General features: G+C 38.1%; 1 pseudogene; it reads right to left on the bottom strand.

The window, feature by feature from the left end:
• Positions 1–16,026: 16,026 nt before the first annotated feature.
• On the bottom strand, positions 16,027–16,145 carry LOC129904791 (5S ribosomal RNA; annotated as a pseudogene).
• Positions 16,146–17,168: the final 1,023 nt, after the last annotated feature.

Raw genomic sequence — 17,168 nt, 5'->3', positions numbered from 1 at the left:
CAAGGAGCATTACTTAGCACCAAGCAGACATAGGGATGAAGGATTTTGATCAGCATTGGTGTTCCTTTAGTAGCAATCCATACTTCTCAGAACTACATGCCACCGTAGGTTTTTTTTAAATAGACATTAGCTTAGTGGATCCACATTAGCTCAGATTCAGCTTTGATACCTTGGCAGGTATATTAGACCCTTTTGGTGTGGAAATACATCACACTCCATGTTTTAGCTCCCATAGTTATATGCCGATTAATGGTATCTCCCACTTTCAGTCTTTATAGTATTGCATTGTCAAGTATGTAGTTTATTTAGTTATTTCAGATCAATTTATAAAATTTCATGTTATTTACTTGATCATTTTGTTAACATGTTTCACATATTTATCATGTTTTGTTATCATGTCTATTTTTCACATTTCTCATACTCAGTACATTCAAAGTATTGACCACATACTTTCTTCCTATATTTTTTTATAATATAGGTTCTAGAACTTCTCATCTAGCTCGTGGTTAGTACTATTTCCAGTTAACAGTTGTCCTGTTGGTGAGTCCTCCTCATGTTCCTTGGATGAGTATGTCTTTTATTTCAGTATTTCTATTTTCTGTTACAAATTTTTGAGTTAGCTAGGAGTTTGTCCTAGAAACTAATTTATGTAGTAGAGGATTTCAGAAAAACATATAGATTCTGCGCATGTATCTTCAAATATTGCCTTTCGATATGGTAGACTCTTAATATACTATTTCATTATGTCTTTTGCATTTTCAATTATCTCTTATGTTGCTTTGTAAATTTTAGTATCATACCATTCAATGAGGTTAGCCTGGGGTCAGTTGTGGCTCTAAGCATCGTATCACATCAAGGGTATAGTCTCAGAGCGAGACACCTTAGTTAATGAAAAGGCATATAGATTTTGATGGTGATAAAGCATTAAAGTAATCAGAACAAGAACATAAGAATAACTCATAATGATAACCAAACTTCATATAAAGTTCCATAACTCAATAATTGTTCATAGCCAAAAACCTAGAAATATAGAATTTAGCAACTCATAATGTGATTCACATGTTTTGATTCTTCAAAATACATGAGAGAATTGAAAAGGTTGAAAGAGTAGAAAACAAACCTAAATTTTTGGTCCAAATGTGTCGCCCAAACTATTGTATGTCTTTGAAAAAGTTGAAATAATTAAAATCTCTCAAAAAGTGTCTTATATACAGTAAAAGAATTCAAATGCCATACAAGCACCCACCAGCAGATATGGTCATATGTCTAGTGTCGCCCAAACTATTGTATGTCTTAGCCTCAACTTCATCTTTCAAGCATTCCATTTTTATTTAAGCTGCATCACATGTGATTTCATCTTACAAAACATCTATCATATCATTTATTATATGGACACTATTACAACTTAGTAGATGGTCTAGATATGGTCATATGTCTAGTGTTGCCTAAGATCACCACCCCTCACTTAAATAATTATTTTCCTTAAAAACCATTCCATACATTCACATACCAACAAATTCAACACATGACTCAACACAAAGGCATTCATACTAAGACTACAATGACTTACATTATTAGCATCTTTCAAAAATAAGAATGTCACATTATCCTCATCAACACCCACATGACTATATTGATACCTCCTAGCCTCAAGAATTGACTCTACAATTTTTTGTAAATTCAAGCATATTACTAACTAAGATATTGTATAAAACACCTATCCTTCATTAAACATGCGCCTTGACTACAAGAGAGTCACCCATCATCAATCACATGTAAACAATACGTCACATGATGTGCGTAAGAACAAACTTACACTCACTCTCTCAAAAGAATTCAAATGCCATACAAGATGAACCATAGGTTTGCCCTTGGTTTCATGCTCCACTTATATAAGAATGTGCAAATTAAGGATCAAATGGAACTTTTTTGAATTGTAATGTAGTCGAAGGGACATGTAAGAACTATATTTGGTTAAGATTAGTGACTAATGTTCTCAAGTGCTTATAATACATCACAATTTTCAATTATGCACATCTTCAACAACACAACTTACATCATCATTATTTTCCCCCAACTTTCTTTGTTTACCTTTTCTTTTGTTATTTCACTTACTGCACTATAGCAGGGAGTATTTGATTAATTACACAACTCCCTTTTTTTCATCTCCCTACTAATAATATTTAAGCTTTCTCACACCACTAACTACAACCTTGGGGCTTCACATTTGCTTTTTGCCATTCTTTGATTTTCAATCCTTTAATTACTTCACTTTTTCATATCAAGCGCTTAGGAGTTTTTAGATTAAATTTATGGTCTACCAAACAATAGAAATAATCTTCAAATAGGAATGCCAAACAATAAGCTAAGGACCAAAAGGGTTTAATTAGGATCATTTATTGAGATGAAGTGAGTTAAAACATAGCTATCAAAGAAATGCCTATCACTTCTTAAATTTACAATCTTCATTTCATTTCAAATTCAAATTGGACAAGTTCTGGACATCAAAATACAACAAGGAATATAAAAAAAATTACGATATATGGAAAATGTCGAAATCAAGAAGGATCAATATAGACTCTTAACTAAGCAATTGCAAGAATTCATATTTAATCTTAAGTTAATTATGAGTCAAATAAAAGAGCCTAGATGTCTGAAAATATAGTCATTATTTACACATACTTTTCATAATATCAAATTTGCCTTTAGCAATCATGTAGCCTGTCATGACCTAATTTCTTAGGCTGTGACGGCACCTACTAGCACCCACCAGCAGGTAAGTCTTACCCTAAATCTGTAGCATGAAACCAAAGGAAATGGGCTATCAGGAGGAAGATGAATAAATAAAGTGAAAAGTAAGTAGTAATGAGAAGAAACAGGACAACTGAAACAAATATAAGAAACCACCCCAAGACCTCGCATCAGTCAGTAATTGAGCATCTTAACCTATTAGAAGTACAAGGCTTTTACAAATACAATATGAGTACAGATAGTCTTCGAAAGCAAGTCAAGACTAGTACTAATCTGGCATGGATGGAAATTGGTAACTCTGAATGCTAGGAGCTCACTAAATCCCCGAATCAGAAGTTGCCCCGCACCAGTCCAAATCTGTCATGACCCAACTCCGTAGGCCATGACTGGTGCCCGAGTTGGGCACCCATACGTACCCTTAGCCCCACTTAGTACATTAATAGAATAAACATAGGTAATGATTAGAAGGGATCTCTAAACAGATATAATGCACGAGGGCCGATAGGCCATCACGAAACACAAAAAAACCAAAACATATATACAAAACCCACATCTCATGTCTACATACCTCTACAGAATGATATCCTAGTCATATGATGGGACAGGGCCCCGCCGTACCCCTAAACAACGTATATACATATACAACAGAAAGTGTCAGTACCAAAATAGGGCTCCGGACAAAGGAGCACTGTCGACCAACATGGTGGATGTCCTAAGCGAGCGGATCAGGAAACCAATCGTCTATACCTGTGGGCATGTAACGCAGCCCCTGAAGAAAGGGGGTCAGTACGGAAAATGTACTGAGTATGTAAAACATGGACTGAAATCAGTAAAGTCATTACCAAAGCAGAATGTGCAAAAATGAGCAAAATATCCAAAAATATCAAATGCTGATCAAAACATTAGATAATGTATGCAGAAAAATATATGCCATATCTGGCCTCATTATGGGACTCGATGAACAAACGTGGTCGCCCTCCCATCATTGGCGCCACAACACAGCATAACACCAGAGTAGAGAATATCTCCGTAACAAATCATATCATATCAGATGGTCATATCAAATCATATCATATCATGTCATATCACAAACATATATGTACATGGCACAGCATAACTCCGTGGCATAACATTTACCACCCCATGTACATGTCATACCTGCCCCCTCACGTCGGGACACGGCGAACAATGCAGAGAAGTACGCACGATAACAAAACCTAGCCCGAGCTGGGTAAAAGAAGCATTGGGGTATCCACGAGTAGAGTAGTGAGAAACTAATGCAAATTAAATCATATTTAAGACTCGATGGAATAATCAGAATGAGCTATCATGTAAAAAATTGAGACAAGAGTCATGTCAATTACCTTTCAAAAGTTACCCTAGATTATATCAAAATAAATCTTCTAGAATCATATACATGTATCGAAGCATAATAAAATACCTTTCGGAAATCAAGAAATTGGCCATCCTAGTTGCTCTAGGAATAGGAACTTATTTGAAATTATATAAAAGACATATTTTTGTTTCATAAATACCATGCCCAAAAGAAAGATTAACTTTACGTACTTATGCCAAAACATACCAAGAGAAAGAATAAGCTTTACATACTTATGACAAAGATATGCCAAAAGAAGAGAAAGGATAGGCTTTACATACTTATGACAAAGACATGCCAAAAGAAGAGAAAGGATAGACTTTGCATACTTATGACAAGGACATGCCAAAAGAAGAGAAAGGATAGACTTTACATACTTATGAAAAAGACATGCCAAAAGAAGAGAAAGGATAGACTTTACATACTTATGACAAAGACATGCCAAAAGAAGAGAAAGGATAGACTTTACATACCTCTTACGGATTACTCTTAACTATGCTCGCCTCGTCGTCTCTTGAACCTATTTAACATGAAATTAATACTAAGGTTAATAACCTTTCACTTTCCAATTCCATCTCTACAACCAAGTCTCCATAGAGGTCCTTTCCTTATTCATTTCCCTCAACTATTCATTACTAGCTCCGAATCTATCGAAAATTAGGCAGCATCTCCCCTATAACTTCAACATCCCCGAGTTCTCAACTCGGCCATAATGTCAACAACCATACCAAAAACAACAACCAGCAGCATGTATAAAAGTAAATCACTTCAAATTTACACAATACAAGCTCCAAATAACTCGTTCAAAACTACGATACCAAAGTAGAGTTTTTAACCTTTATTTCGTAAAATATTTAATCATACCAAATGGAGGGTCGTGTGGCTGCAACCAGAAGCACCCACATCCATTTTTGAGTAATTTACAGCCATGCAACACGCAATTAAACCACCACCAAACTGCAGCACCACCAAACAACACACTACGCGACTTCGATTTAACTACTACGACTTCCATTTAGTTTGTTTCTAACGTCAAACATCCTTATACATTTTTTACACTTACATCATATTTTAAGACATGTAATATACTTCACAACATCCTCATAAAGTTCAATTTAAAGATAAAACCTTACCTTTCCCGAAATTCACCAAAACCCGCCAAAACTCGCCTCAGAATTTCCTTTAGCGCAGCTGAAACTTATTGGCTGTTTGGTAACGTTTTGGGCTGCTTCAAACCATAAAATTTCATTACTAATATCTTCATAACATCATGGTATAACTCATATAATTAATTCTTGGAACGTAATTGGAGAACTTACCTTTTTCTCCTCCCAAAACCGTAGCTCTTTCCTTCTTTCTACTTTAATTTCTCTTCTCTTCTCTTTTTTTTTTTTTTGTAATTTCGTTTTCCTTGCTCTTGAACACTCTAGATGAGTGTGGAAATTAATGAGTCATAAGACTCATATATATATATATATATACTACTTTAGGGGTGACACATGTCATCCCCCAAGTGGTGACACGTGTCAAGCCCTAAGTGGCGACACATGTCAAGACCTAAGTGGTGACACGTGTCAAGATCTCATTGGTCCAACACACCCCTTTCCTCCAATCACGGGCTTCCATATGGCATGTGGGGCCCACATGAATCTTCTTGAAGACTTTATGAAATTCCTATTTTACTCCTAGCCTTCCACAATATTACCATAGGCCACTTTGCCAACTTTCCTTTTTGCCCTTTGCCTTTTCCATTATTTCCACACTATTAATGATCATAAATGATATTCATATCCAACTTGTATATTAAATAAATTTTGGGAGATGGTCATTCCCTTAAATTTACCACAGCTACCCTAAAACATCCAACCGTATAAAATATGGGATATAACATTCTCTATGAGAAATTCCAATTTTTGCCCCTCACCTTTTATAATATTTCCAAGTTGAAATTCCAATTAATCATAAGAATTTTGTATCCATCAAGATCAAACATAGCCTTGCCCTTGACTTGTTACCGTTGTCTCCGAAATATCCTAATGTGAAAAATACGGGTTATAACAAAATCAACGGCGATAACCCATACTATGATCTACATAGGGAAGAAGTATAGTATGAGTACCAAATGAATGGTACTTAGTAGGAATAGGCCGACTGAGCTCCAAATATATAAAAAGTATAATTCACATATAATTAGGTAAGTACTACACAAGTAACTAATCAGGAATTATCACAATAATGACAGGAAATAAGACAAGAAGACCAAGAACATAGGAGTTTAATAATGAAAATACAGTACTAACTAGCAACTCTAACTACATAATCTACTAGGAACTATTCTGACTGAGCCTAGCAGAAAGGACCAATAGCCATCCAACTCAAATACCATATAGACCAACTACAAATACAACACCAAGATACCAACTACAAGTACAACAAGAAATAAGAACAAGTATAATCAAACAATAACTGACCAGACGCCCATACCCCCAAAAGGTACAAATGTGGAAACATATACCCCAGGCCCCCATAAAACTGAGGGACCACACCATACAAGTATGTAGGTGATAAGAGATGCTAATGAATGTAATTATATAGTAAAAATCCAGTGACATCATCGGTGGCTCATAAAGAACAACAACAACAAGTGTATAGATCCACCCTGGGCCTCGGCCTACTAGGTGGGAGCCATGCGACTCCCTCATCTAATTTACTGGTGCTCTAGCCAGAGGGGCTCATAGGGGACATGAAAAGTCTATATACACTTCCTGGGCTTGAACCAGGTTTTACATAGACAAATAATATCCTTATAGTAGTACCGTAGAGTGAGAAGCCAAGATGATATAGAAAGGGCAATGCCGTGCTGAATATCAGTAAACTTGTAACCTCAATCGTGAGCACCCTTAAAAAGGGCTGCCCACAAGGCCAGTAAAGAGGAATGTCCCAACTAGCAAGAGTAAACTCGGGGGCATCGATGGGCCAACAAAGGCGTCGATGCGCCAAATAGCCAAGTAAAACTGAGCACATTCTAGATGCCTCCAATGCCTCAAATAGTAAAAGGTGCACATCCCTGATGCCTCATAAGTATCCAAAACCAGTGACCAAGTATCTAGGTGGCAGGACTCCTGTTAAAACCAGTTTAAAATAGTGAAAAATGAGAGAAAGACTTCTCAAAAGTAATAGTGAAAATTCAAATGTCAATACTGGGATCGTACCACAAAATGAGTGAATATGCTAAAATAATGCAAGCATGTTATCACTAGCATACAAAAAGGTTACACGCAGCTATAACGAAATACCAGGTCCTAGCACACAAACAAGTCAAAGGACTAACCTAGGATCCAATCGCTCATTGGATACGACCTCGGGCCCAACAATAGATAATAGGTGAGATGACATCATAAGCCTACTGCTAAACAAAAGCGAGACAATTGAGACATAGCTCAGAATCAGATAGGGGAAGAAATATCTCTAGGACCAATGCCATACCAAAAGATATGCCAGCTCAGCACCCAACAAGCACAACAAAGCCAAACATACGTCTACGATGATCCTAGAGGCCATAAGTAGTAGCATAAAGAGTATCATATACATAAATAACCCTATCGGAAGCTACGCCTAGCTAAGAGGGCAATAAACATGTGAAAAACACATAAGGCTCAAACCTAGCATAAGGCTGTCAATGGCAATCCTAAACAGGATAAATAATGCTAAGCTAAAACCACAACCAAGGCCCATAACCTAATCTAAAGATATTACGGGGCTATTCTAGCCTAAAGCTTACCCGAGGAACAAGAAAATAGAATTAGATGAGGAGAATGCAAATCTCGACAGCTGCTTACCTAAGTCACATTCAAAATATACTAAACGATATCTATTAGAGTCCAATCAAAAAGGAGGAGACCGTAGCCTACCTCGAAGCTGATCATATACGCTCTAAATCTACCACGCTGAAGCTCTTCCCCTTTGAATCGCCTGCAATTTCCACCACTCTAACAAAATGTTAATCCCCTCATCAATATGATCGCTATGGTGCTAAAATTATTGAATTGGAGATGGGTCAATTTAAGGATCCAAAATGAAAAATATGGGACCTATATCTGAAATTCTAATATTGACCCCAAATACTAGTCCAAAATGGCATCTCGAATCAAAAATTAAATTGATAAACAATACGGGGTTGGGGAACGACGTAAAATGAGCATGGAACAAAATTCTCATAATTTAAATCTAAAAAGTGAAAATGGCAGCAACTTTGATCATCAATTACTCAAAAAGGAAAATCTCCCAATCCAAAATACCAAGACGTTCCTTGTGAAAAACCCCACAACTTAGCCTCAAAAATTACTAAAAAAGAGATCATACAATCAAGATACAGCCTCCCAAAGTTCAACAAAAATTCAATCCGAAAATGACTAGAACAATAGATAATTAGTTAAATATACCTCACACGAAGCTTCCCTTCAAGTTTCCGAGCTCACCACTGTATTCCATACATAATTCTTTTGAATTTAGACCCTTAAATCATCAATTTTGGTTGAGAAATAGAGGAGAAATCAAAGTTGGAAGTTGAGAAGTGATGCGGAAATCATCTGTGGTCTTTTATTAAAAGACTAGGACTTTGGCCTTCGTTAACGCGGCCTAAATGGACCGCAAGTGTGGAGTTCATCGATCTTGGCCTTCGCTAACGCGTCCAAAGGCCCGCAAACATAGAGGCAAAAGACTTAAACCTCTGTGAACACAGCCAAGGCCCCGTGAATCTGGAAGTAAAAGAGGCACATCTCCGCCAATGTGTCCATGGATCTGCGAAGGCGGAGAACAGTTTCTTGGACCTCCGCAAATACGACCAGGGCCCCGTTATCATGGATAAAAAATCTACCTACACCATAAATCAACTAAAAACTAAGTTTTCTCAAGTTTAAATACTCTAACGGGGTGCTCAAAATTAGTTCGGAATCTCTTGTGTGCAAATATATTATGCTACCCTACCAAAATTGACGTTTCAGACTCTATGGAACAGTCAAAATTTCTATACGAGGTCGTTACAATTGAAACTGGGTAATACATCAAAGTTCCATTTTGAGTTGAAATCTACATCGGGCCTTGAGATTAGACTGGAAGCCTCGGGAAGAGAATGAAGGATCGTTCTAGACCAAACTAAACATTCTGGAGCTAACACCACTGTTAGAATTTTCATTAGAGTGTGTTTTCCAAGAATGTTGATCAAATTCAACTATAGACCAAATTTAAAAGGCAAAAGTGCCAAATGGTCCTAAACTCGTGTCGATTTCCTCGGTACTCTTCAGAGCTGATAAAATCGTCAGATTTTTAATTTGAGGTTGTTTTCCTAAAGTTGTGAGAAAAGTTAACATTTCATGTTATAAAAGCTCCAAAATAGGGAAACGGGCATAAAACTCAAATAAACAACTACTCAATAGAACAGTGACAACAAGTCATAAATCACTTGGGGTCACTACAGGAAAGCTCTAAACACTAAAAATATCATAGAATGAATAAAATGATCTGGAGGGTCATTACCTAGACATAGAAAGATTCCTTGACACAAAAAAATTAGTGAAGTTATCCTTAAGATGGTCATTATCCATCCATCTTAGGGAAATATCACTTAAAAAAGACTATTGACTCAATCCTATAAAGAAAATATGTTTTTAATGGTTCAATGGGACTATCCTTGATAAAGGAACTGAACACAAAGGCGAAGAAACCAAAACATTAAAATCATAAGAAAATTACCAGCTAGCAACAATAATATTCACACAGACACACTCTACTAAACCACTCCACACTTGAAATTCAGCACTGACTGTAGTGCTACAATCAACATAGAAAAAGCAAATAGATACGGTGTTATGAACTCTCAGAATTAGTTCTCCATTGCTTTATTGGAATCATCCACAAAGCTAGGGGCAGCTCAGCTACATCATCATCATTAGACTTACCCTTCAATCTAGTACACATCTTACCCTCATCCACGGGGATAATGTCTTTAGTAGGCTCAAAAACCTCTGACCCAATTTTTGGGAGCTTGTCACGACCCAACCCCGTAGGTCACAATTGGGGTCCGACCTAGACCTCCGTATACGTGTTTATCAGTTGTGGCCAAGTCAAACTGTAAATAACACAATACTATGCAACATAACCCTATTGGTTGATAATATTTTCATAAACCTGTAGCATTTTTCATTTGTATCACATCATGAAAGGGCACGGAAGCCGACAAGGCTTCTATAACATAATAACATATACCATACATCATGTAGACCCAGCTGAACCAAACTGACATATATAACCCACATATACATGTATGCAGACCTCTAAAAATATTAACGACAACATATGATGGGACAGGGTCCCCGCCGTACCCTTGAATAGACAAAACAATTTTATACATCAGTGGTCAGTATCAAAAACTAGGCTCTGATACAATGGGGCCTCTTCCAGCTGAGCTGAACGAAATCCTAAGTTGACGGACTCCCACAACCTGTATCTGTACCTGCAGGCATAAAATGTAGCCCCTCGAAGAAAGGGGGTCAAGACGACATATGTACTGAGTATGTAAAACACAACATAGCATAACTAGAACAGGGAAGCAGGGGACAAATATATCATAAAAGAAACCTCAATACCTGTCATCTGTAAATCATAAAAACATACATGCTCAAAATATACTATATAGCCGACCATATCAGGGATCCGGTGAATACACCTATACAACCATCATAGACCCAGTGCCATCACCACCTTATTACAACACATTATCATATATATACATACGTAACTCGGCCCTCTAGTGAGGGCGGTGGATAATGCAATAGAATTGAGCATGAATCTGATAACCATCCCGTGACTCAGAGAAGAAGTGTTACAGTATACACGAGTAGAGTAGTTAGTAACCATATGCAATTTAAAACATTATCAGAGATTCGACAGAATAAGAAAGTTAAGCTTTTGCCTGAGGACCCGAGTAGTAGTGTAGTCATCTTGAGTCTCCTTCAAACGCCATTATGGGCTATATCAATTGTAATCTCGGGGACCCTAGACATGTATTAACATAGGGCCAAATCATTTATGGAATTAGAAACACTTAGAACCATATAGTCTTTAAGGCTTGGAGCCCATACATTCATTATCTCCTTAATACATAGAAGTTTCCAGGGAGATAGCTCAACTACTATAAGAGTTCAGTATTCAAAAGTAAATAAGAGATGCTTAAGAATGGAATCACTCCGGATCTCATATCATATCTAACCTACAACTAAGACATGCCAAAAAGAAAGAGAATAAGCTCTGTGTAGTCTGTACTTTCCTTCAGGTGATTATCACACACATATTTCGTATCCGACCCACCCTGGAACTTGGTGAACAATTATGGCATCATAATCTTATTTTCATACCAAATACCTATCAAGAGAAAGGAGGGGTAACTTTCCACACAATACTTTTTAACACGTAGAAGCCCTAACGGGCAACACTCAATTCTTGCAGGAGTTCCAATACTAAGTAGTGGATAGGGATTATAAGGCGTACTTGGAGTTCTGGGAATGGAATTATCCCCTCAGTTCACATACAATTCACTTAAGTCTAAGACATGCCAAAAGGAAAGAAAAATAGCTTTACATACTTATTCCAAAACATGCCAAGAGGAAGCTTCACATACGTCGTATGGACTTCTCTTAATCACGTCTACGTCATCGTCCTCCAAACCTATTTAACATAGAAGCAATGCGAGTATCAACGACCTTAAAATTTTCTGTCCCTTCAGTTGCACCTTGGTATTCATGGAACCTATGTCCTTGTTCGTCTTCTCGACTAGGTCTTTAATTAGTTAAGGCGTTAACGAAAATTAGGCAGCACCTCCCCTATAATATGCCATATCCGAATTTTCAATTACATCCCTAATCACTAAATCCAACCAAAAACAACATCCTTCAGCATATATACACCTAAAACATGGCAACATTACACAACACAAGCTCCAAACCACTTGCTGAAAATTACGATATCAAAATAGGATTTCTAGTCTTTATTTCGCAAAGCCTTTAATTATACAAAATGAGGGGTCATGTGGATGCAACCAGAAGCAACCACACCCCTATTAGAAAAAATTTAGGCCCTGAAACAAACCCCCACACACCTGCAACAGCACACCACAAGTACAACACTTTACTTCGACGACAATTTAACTATAATGACTCCAATTTAGATTGTCTTTGACGTCAAGCATTTATATGACATTTTCACATTTACAGAACCTATAGGGCATGTAACACACTCCATAACAACACCATAAATTCCAAATTGAAAGGTGAAACCTTACCTTACCCGAAATTGGCCAAAACTCGCCAAAATGGCATCTCGGAAACTTCTTGATGTGCTGAATTGGGGCGGACTATTTGTGTCCCTTTTCCGCTGCCCCAAATTGATTTTTTTGTTATAAAACACCATTATATAGCCGTTTTACACCTCAAATTATTAATTCATAGAACAAAACTCAGAGGCTTACCTTGGCAGCCCCAACCCGTAGCCCCTCTAGCTTGTACCCCTAGCATTTTTCTCTTTTCCTTTCTCACTTTTCTAGGCGTAAAACTGAAGAATTGATTTCGTAGATGTCGTAAGATACATATATACATCTCCACATGGTTGAGGAACACCGTAGATAATTAATTTATGGAGAAAAAGTTGAGGTTTACCTTTCTTTATCTTGTTGCCGCCATAGCCCTCTCTCTTAGTCTTAGGTTTCTTTTCCTTTGCTTTCTCTAAGTTTCAGATCAAATGAATTAAGAAATGACTTAGTAGTCATCCAAACACACATATATACACCTTATTAGGATGTGACATGTGTCATCCACATAGGGTGACACGTGTCCAGCCCCTATAGGCCATATATCTATGCTATGGCTCCTAGGCTGCCATGTGTCCTTGGTGGGGCCCACCCCCAAGTAGGTGGGCACCTACTTGCCCCAAGTAGGTAGGTCACCTTCTGCCACGTGACACTTGCCTAGGCTTCCACGTGGCACCTCCGCTTGCTGCCATGTGTCATCTTCTCCTTTTCTTGCAGGTGGGTACATACGGTGTTGGAAAATGAAGAGATCAGCTATAAACAGTAGAGGGGTGCAGAGAAGGCCCCCAGGGTACACACGGGACCTTGGGCTCCAGGACCAAGCAGGCGGAGCCCCAGTTATTTGATCGAGACTGATCCCTCCGATGACCCTGAGTATGTTATGGAGACCGATCTCTCGGAGGGCCCAATGACAGAGTCCTCAGAGCATTTGAAGAACAGGTAAGTATTTCTGAAAGCCACGCCAGCTCCTTTCATGACAGAGCACTATGTCTGGCTGGCTTCCACGGTAATTGTTACGGTATATTCGAGCCCTTTATCTTGGTCGTTGGTGAACCAAGAATTACCTTGCCATCGATGTATTTCCAATTCAAACGAGGAAGATAACGATGGACAAACAAGCACATGGAAACCGGATGGACACGGGGAGCATACTTCACCTCCTAGGTCACCAAGTCAAATTGGGGACTGATCAACCACAGGTATAGGAGGGTGATAGTTATAGTTTTGTTTGCTATATGGTAAAGTTCTCATATTTGTTTTGGCCTAATCTAGGAAGCCCTGTGCGGATGGGATATGAAATGATATAAACGTATGTAAATATTGGCCCTGTGAGACATTGTGGATGTGATATGATATGAGATGGATGTATATATATGTTGTCCTTGCATGACATTATTGGTATTTCCTGAGTGTAGGTTTGGGATAGTAAAGAATATAGAGGAAACTCTATTGAAATTTTCTAAAATAGAAAGGGGAAATGAACTATAAGTTTATCATACAGCTTGTAAGTTGATACCGAGTACCCCTATTATGATGAGATAAAGTTGTAAGGGTACCCTCCGTGTTGTTGGTAAGGGGGCCACAGGTTCACTTAGGAAGTTTTATGTCGAAGGGAAACTCCTATTGGAGGGCAAGGTGTCCAGCAATTGGGTTCCACTTTGGTAGGGAAAGTACAAAACCCTCAACCATTAGTGGTGAATGAGATAAGTTTTTCATGACTCAAGAATGAACCTAGAGAGAAACCACACGAGTTAGGCACTAAATAGTATTGTGGTGCTTATTGGATATTAATTTTCCTTCTGGTAGTGGTTAGAAGATGCTTTATGGTAACCTTTTATTGGTTATTAGGCGACCAAAATAACTTTTGGATAAAAGACATGAAATTATGGGTTATCCAGAATCATGTGCTTCATATATTGGATAACATACTAGAAGGATGCAGAAGGGCCGGTGATGCCAAGGAATGATTTTCCCAAGGGATATAAGGGTAACATGAAACTCCTCGGGCGCAAAATTTCCATGGAATGAAAGAATAAAGGACTACTGCAGGAAGCACTCAAGATAGACATGATCAATTAAGTATGAGTATCAAACGAAAAAGGGAATAGATAGCTGCGAACTGAAGGTGTAGTATGAAAAGGCGAGAAGATAAGACCAATATTAAAGTAAAAGTGACATGAGACTGAGAAGAATTGGAAGTTAACCTCAGGGACCCGACAAGGATAAAAGCTTGTGAGATATAAAGAAGTATTGGGGATATGTGATTCTGCCGTGGAAAATATAAAGACCCCTCTAGGATGAGGGAGGTAGCTCTACAAAACCATTGATGCATTGCGAGTCCATTAAGAGGAACAAGTGGTATCCACTGGGATGAAGATAGTAGGGCTAGAAACACGGGTCACTGGAGTACAAGTACTTCCGAATGGAGAAATTGAAACGATTATGAGCTCTAGCTAAGCACTGGTGGGGAAGAAAGGAATGTGGCCTTGGATAAACTACTATATTAATTAAATAACTCAAGTACCAGTACTTGGACTAGATTGGGTACTAGTTATCAAGAATTCTAAGCACCCCATAGTTGGATTAAGGGTTCTTACAGGGGCAACCTAAAGTATAGATGATCTAACAAAAGGTGTAGATATGGTACAGTATGTCAAATGTGTTGGAACAGAATCATATACGTATGAATAGTTGAAAATAAACAAAGGATGACATGGATACACCTTAAAGGGGGGAAGTGGACAAGAGAAATATAAGCGTGAATTGAAGTCAACTGACACTATCATATGTTAACGGGAATACTTAAATTTCAAGCGAGATCCCATGACGGCACAAGTTAGCAAGGGCTAAAGGCTAGCAATGAATGGATAGAAGCCATGATATTTGAGACCGTACGGAGAACCGTTAGTAGAGACCCTAATAGGTGGGTGCATACAAAAAGGGGTGAATACAATAAGAGGGTAAGACTGAGCGATCTAAGGATCGTGTAAAAGGTAGTAAGGCCATGTTGAGTAAAGATTAGGATATGGTAACAGCGTGGGTGGTTGTTGATATATGATATACCAGTAGTAAGGAAAAAAGAAAGAGAATATCTTATGGTAGAAAATGAGTAGACAAGGAATATACCCGAAGGAAAAAAAAGGGATAGGATAGTATAGCGTTAGTGCGAACAAGTTCTAGTGCGAAGGTAGTATGTAAAGCGGGATGGACCAGGAAATAAAAAGACTGTGTCTACCTCATACCAGTTGTATAAAAGTAGTGGTGTAACCTATGAATATATATATACAACATAAGACTAAGCGGGGGAATACATGATGAAAAAGAGTTATGATAATTTGGAGACGTTACTAAGAGATACAAAGAGAAGTTAAATCAAATGACCAAAAAGGACATGGTCATGGTGGAACTAAAGATCTACCCCGATACCAGTTATAAGATAAAAGAGGAAAGGGCAAGGCAAAACATAAAGACTAGCGAGATGATGCTAAGGTAAATCTTTGGCTAAGTTAAGTGCCTTGCAGATTATTGCAAGTATTGCAATGAAAAGTGACACGAGGACTTCCCTAGGGGTCACCCATCCTAGTAATACTCTTACCCAAGCACCCTTAACTTCAAAATTCTGGTAGGATCTAATGCGTTAGTGCTGGTATGATCGCATGAGATGGAAGAATCTGAACTAGCGGTGAAGCAACGATACGAGATTATGTACCTAGAGTGTTATAAGTTACATTAAAGGAATGGTAAAAGGGCTTAAGCAAAATGAGAAGGAGTAGCTGGTTACTAACAAATGGCACACTGGTATGCCAAAGTTTTGCAACACTATACCAGTAATGATAGATAAAGCAAAGAATGGCTATGAAGGTCATTATGTGAGGGAACTTCAGCACCACTCGGTAGCCAGCTTTGATGGGAAAAAAGCAAAACCCAAAAGGTAAGGGTACCAGTTGATGTCGTCTAAAGAAGGCAAGAAGTAATACACGAGGTTGAAGATTCCATAACATGACCTTGGCTATAAGACTCATTTTGCACTCCATGGACGAATGATGGTATATGGAATGTCATCCGCAGATTAATAATATCAGCTCGTGTTCCTTCGATCAAGGACTACCTGTTAAGCCGAGATTATGAGAAATTGTAGATTAAGAGAATGGTGAGACTTTATGGAGTTCCCATACTATTGTCTTAGATGAAGGAGGCCGAGTTACAATTAACTACTGAAGATCAGCCCACAAAGAGATTGGGAACAAAGACAGGTCTTCGTACACTATTGTACCCTCAGACCGATGGACAGACTAAGCTTACTAGCTAAGCGCTCGAAGATATGTTGCGGGTCTATACAGTTGACTCCAAAGGTAGCTCAAACAATTGCCTACTACCTTTCAATATTACTTACAATATTAACTGTCATTCTAGTCTCCAGATGGTCCCGTATAAGACTTAGTATGGCAAAAAGTGTAGTTCTCCATTGGTTAGTCTGATATTGGAAAAACACGACTAATAGGCCCATACGTGGTTTAACAAGCAGGGGAGGAGGTAAATCTTATTTAGGAGAGATTATTAGCTGCCCAGAGTCGACAAAAGTCATATGCAAATAATCGACGTCGACCTTTGGAATTTCAAGTGGGAGATTGGGTGTTTTTTAAGGTGTTGCCCATGAAAGGAGTAATGAGGTTTGGCCAAAAA

This window comes from Solanum dulcamara, chromosome 9 (genome assembly GCF_947179165.1).
Source record: "Solanum dulcamara chromosome 9, daSolDulc1.2, whole genome shotgun sequence".
In the NCBI taxonomy this organism is placed as follows: Eukaryota; Viridiplantae; Streptophyta; class Magnoliopsida; order Solanales; family Solanaceae; genus Solanum; species Solanum dulcamara.
The sequence above is the reverse complement of the archived record's forward strand: the minus strand, read 5'-3'. Positions and strand labels throughout refer to the sequence as shown.